The 14,708-nt window shown below is 42.7% G+C and overlaps 1 protein-coding gene across 1 annotated transcript in view; it reads left to right on the top strand.

Moving 5' to 3' along the window:
• Positions 1 to 12,401: 12,401 nt before the first annotated feature.
• Positions 12,402 to 14,708, top strand: part of gulp1a (GULP PTB domain containing engulfment adaptor 1a) — a 108,447-nt gene continuing 106,140 nt past the window's right edge. The window contains exon 1 of the mRNA XM_063213235.1: positions 12,402 to 12,478. The gene's annotated coding sequence lies outside the window, so the exon portion shown is untranslated. The remainder of the gene's footprint in view (positions 12,479 to 14,708) is intronic.

The following is a 14,708-nucleotide window of genomic DNA, read 5'->3' on the forward strand; positions in this document are numbered from 1 at the left end:
TCTGTCACTCCAGTTTTTACACCTTTGCCCATAAATTAGATGTACCAAAATATTCTTGCTTCTCATTGCAGCCAGTGAAAATCTCCCTGAGCTCAGCTTTTGGCCAGGTGAGGGTGTACTGGGCTGGTTCAATCTTCTTTCGCAATACAAATGTTGGTTATCATTAGTGATGCCCATGTCTGACATGGACCTTGGTTGTACGGTAAGCATTCACATCATAACAATTGCGGTTAGGGTTCTTATACATCAGGCTACCAAAGTATGGTCATATATACCGGTATATAAAAAAGACAGGGAAGAAAACTAGTTTTCACATTAGACTTTGCATGTAAAAGCAGATGCCCATTTTTATGCCAATTATGGCTCCAGTCTAAGTCTCCGAGATGTCAGAGTGAGCATGGAGGTATCAGAGTAGTGCCATTCATTTGCTGAATTCAAACTCAGCTCATCCTGCGCTGCGCTGTAAGAGTGGCATCCCTAAGGACAAGTGTCATCAGGATATCCTAAACAGGCCCGTAGCCAGGGGGGGGTTCGAGGGGTTTGTTCGAACCCCCCCCCCCTCCCCTCCCCCACCCCCACTCGAACCCCACAACTACATTTCATCCCCCCACTTTGACTGAAAGGTTATTTCATTTCCCTCAGTGAAATAAGCCTTGAAATAAAATAGTAAACGTTTTCCTGTTAAAGTAAGGAAATGGTTGTTGTCGTTTGCCCGTGTCCAGCCTTGAGAAAGCTGGTGCAAACTGCTGCCTCGCTCCAAAACAGTCACTGATCACCCACTCGCACGTGCACGCAGAGAACCCCACTCTGAGCCCCTCTCATGTCTTGTCTGAGCTAGAACTACAGCTAAGGCAGCTTTGCACTGGCTAAAGAAAACTGTAGGTTAATCACCTGACTGTTGTCAGCAACTGCAACTCTGAAAACAACAATATAATGTTGACAATATATCCTATTTTTAAATGGATGCATTTACCATCGATGTCAAAGACGTGGGACATTTTGGCTCAGCTGAAACATTTAAGGACAGCAACAACAGACTCACGACAAACTTATAATGAACAAAAGATGTCTAAATTAAAAGATTTGAAGTGTGCTCGTGTATTTGTGGGGCATTGGAGTAGGGAGCCAAATGAAGTCCACCACAACGCTGGCTACGGGCCTGCTATAAGAGCAGTTCAGGCCAGGGGTTCTTTGTGTCACTATATTTAACGGTGCATGCAGAGGCGATTCTAGGTCCAGGTGGGGCCCCAAGCGAAAATGCAAAAGAATGAACATTTGCACCAAAATCACCACTACTGTAGTAAAATATGGGCTGTTATTCACTATCTAGGGGCTTGGGGGGCCCAAGCGTCTGCCTGCCTTGCCTGGTGGCAAGATGCGCCTCTGGGTGCATGTCACCCTCTAACAGAACTTGGCTATGACAAAGTCAAATTTGCTTTCAGCAAACCATCGTGTGTGTATGCTGTTATGGTGTAAGTCCTTTGCTACATTCAGGGGGTGTCACAAATTATTCAGTGATAACTGTGAAGCTAATAGACATGGGAGAGCGGGTTCACACACACATGTACGCACACACGAACACACACACACACACACACACATGCACACATGCACACACACACACTCACACGCACACACGCATACACACACATGCACACACAACACACATACAAGCACACACGCAAACGCAAATGCATCATGCACACACACACACATACACACATAACATTTGCTGTTGGCGACTTGCATGCTCCAGCACACAGGCAGACAGGCGGGCAGGTAGGCGAGCGGGCGGGCAGGCAGGCGGGCGGGCAGGCGGGCAGGCAGGCGGGCAGGCAGACAGGCGGGCAGGCAGACAGGCAGGAATCCAGGCAGGAAAACAGGCAGGCGGGCAGGTCCGGCTTACGGGGGAGACTCTCAGCGCGAAAATTGGCCCAGCTGCTGCCTTAAGTGAGGCCCGGAAATTAGATTGCTGTGTACCACTAAAGCTGCCACAACAACCTCTGTCTGGCAGTTAACCAAACCCAAGCAGGTATTGACTTTCCCCCCAGTGAGTTGGAGCTGAGGATGCACTGTAGCCCACCGTAGCTATCGCACAGAAATGTGTCCTGATAACAAGAAATGCATTACCTGAGAGAGAGAGAGAGAGAGAGAGAGAGAGAGAGAGAGAGAGAGAGAGAGAGAGAAAGAGAGGGAGAGGATGGCCTCTATGGAGGGATGGAGGGAAAGGGAGAGAGAGAGAGAGAGAGAGAGAGAGAGAGAGAGAGAGAGAGAGAGAGAGAGAGAGAGAGAGAGAGAGAGAGAGAGAGAGAGAGAGAGAGAGAGATAGAGAGAGAGAGAGAGGATGGCCTCTAGACTGCTTGATAATGGATGATCTGAATGCAGATTAATCTAACACTGTGACAGCATTTTTTTTTTCTTTTACTCCCTTTTCTTTGCTTTTTTCACATTCTTATTTTTCGGTATGCTGGAACATACAGTATGCATGGTCAAATTTGGGTTGTACTGGGGCGATGAGATGGAGTGCTACACACCACCATGCCATGTCATCAAAGTCTTACCTGTCGTAGAAAAATATCTTCATGTAGGCTATGTACTTCATCTATCTAGATATAGACTATATCTATCTAAACTATCACTCCAGGGGCAAATTCATTTATGTTGTGTGGATTTATGTGTGATTCCAGGTATAGCTGCATTTATGGGAACAAGCGCAGTATATAGGCCTACACATGTTATTCTATCTACAAGAAAACACAGACAGAAGCATGTTGTAAATGCATGTTCTTTTTAGCCAATATAATTACCAATAAGTAGGCTGCATGTCTTGCTAATAAAACTTGGGCAACTTGTTAAGTCTAATCAAAATGCACTGTTACACTTTCTATCCATTCGGTGTAGCATTAGTGGCATAACAAGGGCACATTTGCATGTGATTATGTGTTATTGCCTTCCCTTAGATTATGCCTTGATTGGGAGGCAAAGAAAATTCCTGCTGTTAGATCACACTGAGAGCCGTTGATGGCTTTTTAACCACAACAACTTCAGCTACTGTGTCACAGCATGTGGAAAAGACGTGGTGGTAGCTAATGACACTTTGCCCAGCACAAGACCCGAGAGCAAGCCACGTCTGTTTGAGTGGCATGCCATTTAATTAGAAAGGCCTTTCCTTTTATGTATAGATTAACTGGTCTTATCTTTGAGCGTGCTGTTCATTTTCCATCGCACATATACATAGGCCTGCTACATGCATCACCACATCGCACAGTATCGGATGATAGTAGTGTCATCTTTGAGAGCACTGCTGACTAGCCTGGGCTCAACCAACCATACTTACTGTGACTCTGCACAAAGTTTTGCTTCTCAGATACACATCATGTAGGCTATGCAAGCCCAACAGAATAGCGTCATAGCATTTATAGCCTTGGCTAATTTCCAATGCCCATCCCTAGAAATATTGCAAGCAGGTCACACCAAATGCTTCACAGAGCTTTGAAGTCGCGATAACCAGGCTAACTGCTTCCAATATTCACCAAATCTGCCCTACAATGACAAAGAACAGTAACTACGCCAGCATTGAAACTGAGAAAAATGCCTTCAAAGCCTTGGTACTAGGTTGGATATTGTAGTTGGGTAGATGACGGATAGGCAGCAAAAAACATTTTTTTCACAAAACATTGTTTATGAGGGAAAAAAGTATATGTCTACGTAGTGCAGCAATTAATCTTTCAAAAAATCCAAGTGGTCACAATGTTGGTCTATTCATTGATTATTTATTTACGTTGATAAAGCAATTTGCTGAAAATATGTCCTTTGGTGTGACGTTAAGAAATAAATATATTAAGTAATGTAGAAATGGCTTGATGGAGTTTTATGAACATTGTTACACTCTTCATATTTATTGCAATTTTTTAAGTCTTAATTTAATGAGAAATTACCATTTAAGTATTTTTTTCCCCATTAGATGTGAGATTATTAGAAACCTTCGAGGAAAAACAGGGATATCTTTCTTTTAAATGTTCAAAATTGTCCGAATTGATACTAACTTTTCAGGGACGATAATTTTCTCTTCCCTAATGCAATATTCAGTGTTAATCAAACATATTGTCTAGCTCAAACAAATATTTGAGCGTTTAAAACATGTCACACCGTAGGACATTCATGTCACGCTAAAGGACAGAAATGCAAAACTGAGCCAGAAACAAATATATCAACATGATTATTATTTTATTTTTTTATCATAATATAATGTTGTAGTCAATATGGACCTACACTTTACACTTATAAGTCTTTGAATCGTCGATTATCAGCCCATCGTAACTCTTAATGACAGCCATGCGGTCATTAAATGTAACCTGCAGAGCTCATAAGACTCATACTGAAGTGTGACCTTGGCATGACCATCACACGTTTGTAGGTATGCTATGACTGTCACACCATTGAACCTGTAGTGTGTAGTGGCCAGTGCCTGTTTGGTATCTCAAGCTGGACAGCACATTTATGCTGTATATTGAGTTCTCCACAGCATACTTTATTCATCTATACTCCTCTATATACTCTCTCACTGATCTTTCCTTCACTGTTACCGTTATATTTTATGGTTTCAAAGCACCATTAATGACATTTTATATCATTTGACAGTATCTAAAATCAACAGCAAATATTCATCAACAATGCATCAAAGTATACATTCCAAAGGCCAATAAAGGAATAAGTAAAAGAAACGAAGTATCCAAGGCACTCTTCCCAAAAAAGTTAAAATAGCTTTATTAAATGGCTAAATCATTGTAGAAAAGTTAAAAACGCCGGGCGTTTTTAACTTTTCTACAATGATTTAGCCATTTAATAAAGCTATTTTAACTTTTTTGGGAAGAGTGCCTTGGATACTTCGTTTCTTTTGCATCCTATTTTTTGACCAAAGAGCACCTTCGGACTACCAACTAAAAACGCCGTAGCCCTCCAACTTTTCCTATTGCTCCAAAGGAATAAGTAATTTGAATACACAATATTTATCTAGTCAAACAACAAAACAAAAAAAATATGTACTACCAGTTGTTTTAAAAGCTATTTCTCAAATATCTAGTCCATTGGTGTGACCTGTTTGTCCTTTGGTGTGATACTCCAAAGTGTCACACCATAGGACTTTTACCATCACACCATAGGACTTTTACCATCACGCCATAGGACTTTTGAGCTTTTGAGTTAATTTAAAGCCATGTCGTTGCCAACTGAAATACAATTTCACCTTTAGTAAGATGCATTTTCTTACATCTACATAAGAAAAAAATATGAAAAATATACACTATTGTCAAAATGTATTTTATGGCTGTCACACCAAAGGACTACAAAACTAATACATCTTGTGGTAGCAAAACATAATTGATTGACTGAAGAACTCTGAGAGAAAGATCTAAAATCCACCCTTGCCACTGGCTTCTTAAGGGTCTAAAGTCACAATTTATGTACCGCTGGAGCTTCAACAATAGATAATTATCCACAGAATTAACCAAAAATATGATGTCACACCACAGGACATTGTTTTCTGCGACAAAGTTTCATAAGTCCATACGGTCTCAGAAAAACAGGAAAAAAATTAAGCATTGCCACTTGCTAAAATAGACACCTTGAAAAACATGCCAGGGTTGTTTAGACAAATGACTGAGCTTTGATTATTTATTTAAAAATGTTTTAATATGGAGAACCAGGCTTGCCTCAGTCACACCATAGGACAAATGTGACATTTGACTCAAAATTAAGTATACTTATTTAAGCTCTGTATTTATTACACATTACTTTTTCACAACAACGACATTAGTTTAATCATTTAAAGCATTGACAATTTTGAAAGCATGAATTTACTTAATTTTAAGAGCCTGCGACAGCAAAATTTACACGTCACGTCATCTACCCAGTTACTGTGAAGTTGACACAGCAATATCTGTAAAACAGGACACATTTGGACCATAAGGATTTGTGACAAGATAAAGGAGGTGTAATGAAGACCATTTTGAGTCTTTTGACAAAATATGTAGTTACTGCACTTTGCCTTCTTACAGCAGAAACATTATTAACCTTTAAGAGAGTGGGTTTTTGAGCATTCTATAAAAAGAATGTGTTCTATAACAATGCAAGATTCTACAATTCCATATTGTATTGAATGACTCCCAGAATTCTATAGAACTTTCACTGCCCGAACATTCCCGTCACACCAGTGTGACAGTACACTCTTAAATAATGTGAGAGCCAAGGAATGAGAACACTTCCACAACTACACTCCAGGCTGCACTTCAGATGGAATAAGGAAACTGCACATTGTCTTGAAATCCTTTCCCAAGAAACATAAACTCTGCAAGCCTGTTAAGTAGGCCTGGGGAACGATTGTTCTCTGTAAAGCCAGGCTCAAACTACACGACTAGCGTTTGTGTGTCCGATTTTGGCGTCGGGGTGCACCGCACACTAGAAGAGAATCGCAACTGTCAATCTTGTCGCTGCTCGCAGCCACCGAGACAATGCCCGACGTTCTATATCCAGTCGCAAATATCAAACACTGTTTGATTTCTACGATTTGTGATCGGCGACTCTTTGAGCTGCCAAAGTTCTATCTTAGAACGTCGCTCACGACAAGGAAATCTTTCCCGACAATCGCTTGCGATGGTCCTGGGGGGTAACGTTCCAGCGATTGTCGTAAGGGGGGTTTTCAGCCGAGAATCGGCGCGATAGTCGTGTAGTTTGAGCCAGGCTTAAGGTTTCAATTTGACCACGGTGAAGCCTGTATAGTTCCAATTCTGCACATACAGATTTTGCAAGACATTGGAAGTACAGGAGTACATGTTATGGGTGTCATACTTCATTTTTTCTTTACCAGAATCTGTTTTGAAAGTGTTGCTCGAAAAGCTGAAAAAGTGAAAATGTAACTGCCATTGCCTTAGGCAGCTGGAAACCCTTGCCCTGACCGGAGAGGGAAGAAGACCTTTAGAAGTTTTCTGATTTTGAAATTGGCAGAGGACCACAAGAGTAGTACGCCATGTTCTAGCAAATGTCAGTGCGATGCAGGTTACATTTTTATCCATCACTGCGGAAAGGTCAAAGGTCAACACACTCCCAGATTCTGGGGAAGAGGAACTTGTTCATCAAGCTCAGCCCCATTCCTGGTGCCGATGCTACCTACCCAGGTGGTGTGTGTGTGTGTGTGTGTGTGTGTGTGTGTGTGTGTGTGTGTGTGTGTGTGTGTGTGTGTGTGTGTGTGTGTGTGTGTGTGTGTGTGTGTGTGTGTGTGTGTGTGTGTGTGTGTGTGTGTGTTTGTGTTTGTGTGTCTGTGTGTCTGTGTGTGTCTGTGAGTGTGCGTGTGTGTCTGTGTTCATGTGCGTGTGTGTGCGTGTGTGTGTGGGGAGAGAGAGAGAGAGAGAGAGAGAGAGAGAGAGAGAGAGAGAGAGAGAGAGAGAGAGAGAGAGAGAGAGAGAGAAAGATAGAGTGTAGAGAGTACCGTGTGTGTGTCCCGCTCCATCTCAAGGAATATCAAGGTGTAAAATCCCCTGGCTGGCCACTACATAAATAAATAAACAAATAAATAAAAAGCCAAGCCTTATCAGCAGTGATTTCCTATTTTTAAAATGGGATTTCCAGCTCTGCCGGCGAGCCCACTCTTGCAGCACCATCGGCTCCACAGCTGCCTCACATCCCTCCTCTCTCTCCTCTCCTCTCCTCTCTTTCCTCTGCTCTCCTCTCTCTCTCCTCTCCTCGCCTCTCCTCCCCCTTCTCTCCTCTCCTCTCTTCTCCTCTTTTCCCCTCTCCATCTCCTCTCCTCACTTTCCTCTCCTCTCCTCCCCTTTTCTCTCCATCTCGTCTCGTCTCGTCTCGTCTCGTCTCGTCTCGTCTCGTCTCGTCTCGTCTCGTCTCGTCTCGTCTCGTCTCGTCTCGTCTCGTCTCCTCTCCTCTCCCCTTCTCTCCTCTCCTCTTCCCTCTCCCCTCCTCTCCTCTCCTCTCTCCTCCTCTCCTCTCTCCTCCTCTCCTCCTCTCCTCTTCCCTCTCCACTGTGTGAATCCTTTCCTCGCCCCATAAGGGGATTATGAAAGCATCGAGACCTGTGGAGCTCGGACCACATCCCCCCCGGCGGCGCTCTCGTAGTAGGTGGTCAAACGTAGCTTCGGTATGATGTGCTGAAGAGGCTCGTCTCAGCTCGCCGCACTCCTGACAGTTGGCCCTCTGCTGCTACAGTAGGCTATGGTGTAGACTTGACTCCCTAGCATTTTTAATGGATGCAAAAACACATTAGTCAGCACATATAATGTTCGTATTGCCTATGTAATCATTTTTCAGAGAGAGAGAAAAAAGATGTGGGCCTATTGAGTATGGAATTTTTTCTACAGTAAAGCAAGTTTTGGTCTAAATTCATGCTGTATAGGCTGTATGAGTTGTCGGTTCAACTTGAGGGAGGTTAACACTTGACTCCGAATTTGCTTATTAATACCGGTCAGGCCCGCCGACAAGGGAAATAGGGGGCCCAGAATTGGGTTCCCATTACATTGTACATACTGGGTAGGGGGTCCTGGGCCCAGCAAAAGCTGTTGGCGGACTTGATGCCAACTTGAGGGAGGTTGACGCTTGACTCAGAATTTGCTTAGTAATGCTGGTCACACTGAATAGGTAGTGTACTTTTGTGCCAGGCTTCAACAGTAGGGCATAGAGTCGGGGGCGACGCGGGCAGCACCCCAGGGTAGCATTAAGCCAAGGGTACTACAGCTGCCCAGCACGAGGGAAAAAAAGAACATTAGAATGCCTCTCTGCCCATTTGCATGTTGCGTCAATGACAGCAAATGTCCATGCGGGGCAGTTAACCTTGCTGGGGAAAGCAGACAGTATTTGTACTGTGTGGGTTTATTTGTGAGTAAAATGTGAGGTTGGTCAGATAGAAGGCAGTTAACCTTGCTGGGGAAAGAAGCAGGTTTTGTATTTTGTGGCTTTGGGTAAAATGTGAGGTTTCTCAGATACAAGGCTCTCTACAAGCATTGAACTTTTTACCCTTAGCGCACAGCCTATGTTATAACCTTCCTGACACTAAAATTGTAATGGCTATGTCTTGATCTGTTACTTATAGCTCTCTGTACTGCCATAGCAATGTTGGTATGATGTAGTTGAGTATTTTCAGCAAATAGTGAATAGGCCGACCGGCGACCCCATCTGCAGCAAGATGCTAAAATGTTGTTTCTCTTCTTTGGCTATCTTACTGTAGGCCCTAAGCTGACTCCAGAAGCTGCTCAGGCATAGCACCAGGCAGGACTGTCCGGCGTCCATTTCCACTGGAGCCTCGAGGCTCGCCATTTTTCTGAGCGCAGTGAGATCAGTAATTATGAATGAATTAGATTACGCAAGAGGCAGACAGAATTCAAAATTTGATTTTAAAAGTTGGCAACATTAATCATGTGTCTCAGGTGATTTACTAGACCGCACAAGATTCTTGACCTTACTTTTTTTCCCGAAAAGATTAATATGGGGAAAACACACATTCGAAAATAATTGTTTGATTAATGGCAATGAATTGTGTGTATTTTATTTTAATTCACATGGTGATTCATATGACTTCCGCATAGAGTATGCTTGCTGACTTACATCAATTAAACACACATAATTATTATTTAGTAAAAAAAAAAAGTCCCATCTGCATAGCTCAATGTCAAGTCCTTACGAAGAAAATTTCCTTTTACTTTCACATACCCAGTGTCATTATCTTTAATTTATTGCACCCCCAATCATCTGCTACACATGAGAAGTCATGGAATTCATTTTTAATGTGGCATAACTTTAAACGCGAGCAGAGGCCAAATGCACATGTTCAAACGCACCAGTTTTGACAACCGTTTGATATCACTCAAGCCACAGTTTGAATAAACCAATGCCTGACATTCTAAATTTGCTTATTATTGGTTGTTTAGCCTTGTGTCAGTGCTTGGAGTCATCAACCCAATCTAGCATAATGATTTAAGCAGCAGCTGTGAATGCATTTGTATAAATGTGCACATTACACCACACCCCACTGCTGTATCCCTCCTGCATGCAAAATCCAATTCAGAAGTCTAAAATCCAATCCGATTGCCTTCAAAACATCCGAGGGTGTCGGCGGACACATTTTCAGCCTTGTTTACGTATGTTTTCCTTTCGTTTTCCCCACTCTTGCATGCAAATACCATGGCCTGCCAGACAGCATGTAGCCCATTATATTTTCTCTACACGCCATGCATGATTTTCCCACCCTCGGATGTCACATTTTCACTGTGTGTGTGTGTACGTGTGTGTGTGTGTGTGTGTGTGTGTGTGTGTGTGTGTGTGTGTGTGTGTGTGTGTGTGTGTGTGTGTGTGTGTGTGTGTGTGTGTGTGTGTGTGTGTTTGTGTGTGCGTGTGTGTTTGTGCGTGTGCGTGTGTGNGTGTGTGTGTGTGTGTGTGTGTGTGTGTGTATGTGTGTGCGCGCATGCGCATTCCTGCGCGTCTGCATGAGAAAGAGAGAGAGAGAGAGAGAGAGAGAGAGAGAGAGAGAGAGAGAGAGAGAGAGAGAGAGAAGAGAAGAAGAAGAAGAAGAAGAAGAAGAAGCCAGGTCTATAGTGACTGCCGGAGAGGCAGAAAGGATTCTATTGCCTGCGGCATGGTGATAACAGGGGAATTGGCACCTTCATTATGGAGTCAATTAAATTAAAAAGGTTTTGTGTAAAATGAGTAAGATGGAAAGCCTGTGCCTCTGCTGATAGCTTTATGAACCTCAGATGTGTATCAGTACGCATAAAGACACATTTCATGATTTTTCTCCTGTTTCTTTCTCTCCTTTTTCTCAAGGCCCCTGTTATAAATTGCCTATTACCAGGATGGTAATGACAAAGTTGTAGCATATTACACAAGACTGTGTCATGTTGTAGTATTTCAATGACTAGTAGTCTATTAGCCTAGCGTTCCACTGGCAGAACGGTGCACATTATGAGGTTTTGAAATGGACATAATGGATAGGGATGTGTATTCTAGTTAATGGTGACGTGTCATTCATTGGTTAAGCCATTACAGGTCCACCTTTACTTAGTGGCAAATTCCCCTGGGAGAAAGTATTGGGTGAGTTGGAATCTTCTCATCTCTGCCTTTGGCAATGCCACACCGAATAGCAAATCTCCTGCACTGACCAAATTAATTTGGTGGGACAAGAAGTGGTGGTGACATGTCATGACATTTAGGATGTCATCCTAAATGATGTAATTTATGCTCCACCATGTGATCCTGTGTGAAGCCCACCCACAGTCATATTAAAAGGGTTGTCATGCAGGCACCTGGCTTGTACGCTCTCTTTTATAATGTAGAGATGCAGCCAGTGTTTTTGCCTGGCTGACAGCTCTTTCCCTCTGATCTCAGGGGGCTCCACCTTAGCACATGCCCCATCAATATTTCAGTGGGAAAGTGATGTGAGAGACGGCTTCCGACCAGTGGTCTTCTGGTCTTCATTGATGATGGAGCTGTGGACAAATAGCAAGCTGTCATATGGACAGAAATAGCCTGCCATGTCCATGTTGACAACAGAACATAAAGGTTGACTTGTGGAGAAGCATGAATTCGATCCTGTTCTCCTCTCCTCCCCCATTTGGAACAGACTTGATTATAATTTTTCATGTAAAAATATTTTGTATCTTATATTTTAGTGTGTATAAAAATATGAGAATATTTCAGTGAATAGCATTGGGTTCATAAAATAAAAGGCAAAAGCAACTGAGGGGACAAAAAAACCTTCCCAGACTTACTTATATAAGATGAAATTAAGCAAAGGCGCAAAAACGCATGAATGAAAATGTGAACGGTATAGGATTTACGATATCTCCCGTCTATCCACTGTTCCTTTAAAGGAACAGACCACTCTTTTTTGATGTTCACATATTTGCTGTATTCCAAAGCATTATTCATGAATGTGCATATCATTTTGGTCTATGTGTTTGCATTGCCCCGTTTAACAGTATGGCCAAATTAGGCAAACTAGTGCAAGTCTATGGTACAAAATAAAACATCATCAAATGTACTTATAAACCATTTTAAAATGAATGTAAAATTCACCAGAGTGTAAAACGGCAATTTAATTCCGTCCAGTGATCACTTGTGGCTTGATGCTAAAGATACCAGTTACTTCCAGTGATTATGCTAAGCTATGCTAATAATTCTGATCCAATAAATCTTTGTACCAAAAACACTGAGAAGAAAATGATATGCACATTCATGAATAATGCTGGGAAACACTGCAAATATGTGAAAATCAAAAAAGAGTGGTCAGTTCCTTTAAGTCGATATCGCTGGCTGGCAATTCCTGCAGCAACTACCAGCGGCATTACTGCGCTGACGTCATCAAACTTTTTCTCGCAGCTGTAGAGATGTGGGAGAGCAAAAGAGGGGTCTGGAGCGAGGAGGCGAAAGCGGGCGGTACCATAGCCTACCCGGACCGTGAGACGACGACTCTTTTTTTCTGGTAAGAATTCGTTTAGTAATGTCCTTAGACATGCATGGCAATTGCTCGGGACTGTTGTCCCAAGTGTCTAAAGTTGTTTGTAGGCTGTCCCTGTTTTTCATCATCATGGAAATTGTTCCGTGATAAACAACTTGCAATTCTCAGAAGGGTGAATCTTTGGGTTTGAATCATGGGTTTAGTTTCTTTACTAGTGCACATCCGTTGTAGTTGCGGAACTGTTGGGAATCTTTGTACTGATGTTTGTAAAAGTCAGCCTAACTTGGTAGCCTATGTAAAGTTGTCGAGAAATTGGAGAAATAGCCTCGCGCATAGGGGTATCCATCCAGTAGCGGTGCTAGGGGACAGCAGGTTCATTTTCAACATGGGAGCGAATGTCAAGTGAAATGGGAAGTTTAAAGTTGGCTACTGTAGGCTACGCAAGCGGGATTCAACAGTCTATTCAGCACATGTTTGATCCTCCGTAGCCTATGTTAGTGATTCACATCATGTAGGCTATATTACCCTTATATTCACTTGCCACTAACGTTTCAGTTTTAACGGTTCTCTGAGATATAAGACATGTTGTTTTTCTTTAGTGTTTAGTTGAGCTTCGGAGAGCTTTATCCTGCCATAACCATGTGATATCTGGTTTGAGTGTTTGCGCCCTGTTTTGGAGAACTTGATAGCCTACATGTGAAAACAGTTTTCACACAACAACACCGGATCTGTTTGAATGCCCTGTCCTCACCCTGGGGGATTCAGTCCCAGTGGGTGGGTTTGGGTTGAGAATGGGCTGACAGGGGCAGAGATGCACGCACCATTATATCCATGGGGCACCCCCGGCGAAAGAGAGGGACCGTCGGCTCAGGCTGACCGGTCATTTGCACAGGAAAGTCATTCCCGAAGCCCCGGAATGCTTTATAAAATGAAACCTGCCTGTTTCGCCTGTTGTGCCCGTCATGTTGTGGTTGCCAGTAATATGCATCTGAATGATGGAATTGATCTTTTCGTTTTCGAGCCATCGCACTCAGCGCTGCCTTGATGACAGTCAAAATGACAGAAACAGTAAAAAAAAAAAAAAAACATGATGAAAAAAAAAACATCAGTCACCTGCTATTGAAATTAGGATTTATTATTTTGCTTTACAACCTTGTTTAGTTAGTGTTAAATTGATTAAATAATAGGCTATATTAAACTATGTGGCTAATTCTTGTTCAATTGTGTGTAAAAAACAGTGCACACTCCCTAGGTGTAGCCTACCTGTATCCATTCCTAATGGAGCAGGGTTAGGCTATTGAATGATGTTGATATGAAATGGTTTCAACACCTGGTGTATTCTATTTGTATGCAAAGTGATGAGCAAGAGTGCTGTCGACTGTGATAGTTACAAATGCGTCTCAGATCAAGCACATCTTCCCCACCTGACTCTGACATATGGCGCCTTAGTCTGCAGATGTTTCATGTGTTCTCCAGGCATCTTAATATCCGCCAGAGGTCTGCTGTCACGTTGTAATGTAATATCGCCCCGTAATGGCATCTTGCTATAAGCCTGTGTTACTGCCCTGCACCTTTCCCTCCACCACTCAGGAGGTGTCGATGCAATCAGTTGATCAAGTGTGCGCCAGATGGTGGTCTGTCAACTCCGTCATGCCATAACACTATTACTGTACGCCTTCTAGTCGTTTCGGGAGGACCTTGAAGAAGTGAATGATGTCACTGTTTTCTTATGATAATGATTGTGGTGGTGATGGTGATGATGATGATGATGATGATGAGGAGGAGGAGGAGGAGGAGGACGACGACGAGGATGAGGAGGATATTGCACTGCAAATTCCTGTAAAGATGAGTTTCAGTGTACTCTTTGGCTTTATTTTGTATTCTGTCATTCATCGTATCAGTATGCATCAGTATCTCAGTGTTGTGTGACAGTTTGCAGAAATATGACACTGAGAAGACTGCTGGATTTCACCACAAAATTAGATGGTATTACAGTTAATGCAGAGTTAAGGAACGTTCAGGGTAAAAGGTCAGTTCTAAAAGTCAGCTCTAGCTCATGGTCTTACATCTAGTCTGATACTCTCACCCCAAGTCTCAGACACCACTTGCACACAGTAAAAAATGCAGTGTTAATTTAGCATCTTCTCGAGTGTTTTTCAACGTCTTCTAAAGTGTATTTGGCCCCAGAGTACTCTCTAATAACATTGTACTGTGTACCCTTAACATCTTTTACCTTAGCTCACCTTAAACTCTT

The sequence above is a fragment of the Engraulis encrasicolus genome, chromosome 13, assembly GCF_034702125.1.
Source record: "Engraulis encrasicolus isolate BLACKSEA-1 chromosome 13, IST_EnEncr_1.0, whole genome shotgun sequence".
Taxonomy (NCBI): Eukaryota; Metazoa; Chordata; class Actinopteri; order Clupeiformes; family Engraulidae; genus Engraulis; species Engraulis encrasicolus.